General features: G+C 38.7%; 1 non-coding gene across 1 annotated transcript; it reads left to right on the forward strand.

Moving 5' to 3' along the window:
- The first annotated feature begins 243 nt into the window (after positions 1 to 243).
- Positions 244 to 350, forward strand: LOC141681645 (small nucleolar RNA R71). Its single transcript, XR_012559072.1, has one exon. It is a non-coding gene; the product is annotated as a small nucleolar RNA R71 (small nucleolar RNA).
- Positions 351 to 1,917: the final 1,567 nt, after the last annotated feature.

A 1,917-nucleotide genomic window follows, 5' to 3' on the forward strand; every position in this document is an offset into this window, starting at 1 on the left:
GATAGTGCTTGGAGCTGGGCTGCAATAGCGGTGGCTGCATCAACTTCTAGAATACCTGCGACCTTGCTTGACGTCATCCTCTGAGTTGGGTTTTGATGCTCATTTGCAGCCATTGTCTCTATAAGATTATACGCCTCAGTATAGCTTTTAGCCCATAAGGCTCCTCCAGCTGCTGCATCGAGCATAGGCCGAGATTGGGCCCCCAAACCATTATAAAAACCAGTGATTACCATCCAATCCGGCATTCTATGATGTGGACATTTTCTCAACATTTCCTTGTAGCGTTCCCAAGCCTCGCACATAGATTCTGTAGGTTGCTGCGCAAACTGAGTAAGAGCACTCCTCATAGCAGCAGTCTTTGCCATTGGATAAAACTTCACCAGAAACTTTTGCGCAAGATCTTGCCATGTAGTGATGGACCCAGCTGGTTCAGAATGTAACCAGTCTTTAGCCTTATCCCTCAGTGAGAATGGGAAAAGCCTCAACTTGATAGCCTCATCAGTCACGCCATTATACTTAAAAGTGTTGCAGATCTCGACAAAATTTCTTATGTGCATGTTGGGGTCTTCAGTTGCCGCTCCTCCAAAAGAAACAGAATTCTGCACCATCTGAATAGTGCCCGGCTTGATTTCAAAGGTGTTAGCTTGAATAGCCGGATGAAGGATGCTTGACTGAATATCATCAATTTTAGGCCGAGAAAAATCCATAAGAGCTGGATCAGCTTGAACAATACGATCTCCCATGTTTACTGGTTCTTTCTGCTCAGCGCCTGAATCTGAATCCTCAAAATCTAACTTCTCCGGAATATCAAGAACTGCGTTTGTCTCCTCAGTTGTATCTAAAGTCCTCTTGCGAGCACGAGAACGAGTTTGCATAAACGCTTGCTAAAGTACCTGAAACACAACCGAAAAGAGTAAGTAACTACTACGTCCTAATCACTGAGTCCTAATGACCAATGATGGTAAGTACATAAACTAAACAAATACGCCGAGTCCCCGGCAGCGGCGCCAAAAACTTGTTAGGGCGAAAACACGCACTAATATTCACGCAAGTATACGCGTTCGTAAGTAATATAGAATACTTTCTAGTTCGTTCCCTCAGAGACTCAGACTAAGTTATTGTCTAATTAAACTCACTCACCAATGTATGATTACTTCTCAATGTTAAGATAACACTTAAAATTGTTGATTAAATATTAACTATAATTAACTACTTAACTAACACTTCAAATTATCAATAATAAAACACTCATGAGATCACAACTTCATTATTACTTCCTTCTATAGCTATTATTATTACCTTTAGCATGTGATAGTGATGATATTAATCGAATAACACGAAACTGATAAAAGCCAACTTTCATTGTACTAATACCATTCTACCAAGCATCCACAATTAAGATAGAAGTTGAATAGTCATCAATTATGTTGAGTTCCTATATGTCTACAGAAATTGACAACACAACGATTTAAGCACAAGTTATTCCTTTTGATTATATAGGGCAAATAAAACTGTTAGAGTTACCCACTATTCATGCATAACGTACATGAACCTATGCTAGCATGGCAAGTTCTAAATCTCTAGATCCACCGTCTCTTCACAAGAGATTAACACCCTATCTTATATGTTCGCGATGCACATAAGACGAATACGCGCAACCAATACTAGATATCATGCAATCATCACACACTAAAGTATTAAACAATTAACTAAAGAATTCCATAATAAATCCGTTGAAACCCCATGATCACGATTAGCCCATAATAGAACTTATCGCCATCATGGGTTCATATGAAATCATGATAAACAAACACAAGAAAATAATAACTAAACTAATTATATTAAAACAAAGTACGTCACAAGAGTAAATAAGTCAAAGCAAGAAAACTAGCATCCAACGATACAACGAAATAAGAA

The sequence above is a fragment of the Apium graveolens genome, chromosome 8, assembly GCF_009905375.1.
Source record: "Apium graveolens cultivar Ventura chromosome 8, ASM990537v1, whole genome shotgun sequence".
NCBI lineage: Eukaryota > Viridiplantae > Streptophyta > Magnoliopsida > Apiales > Apiaceae > Apium > Apium graveolens.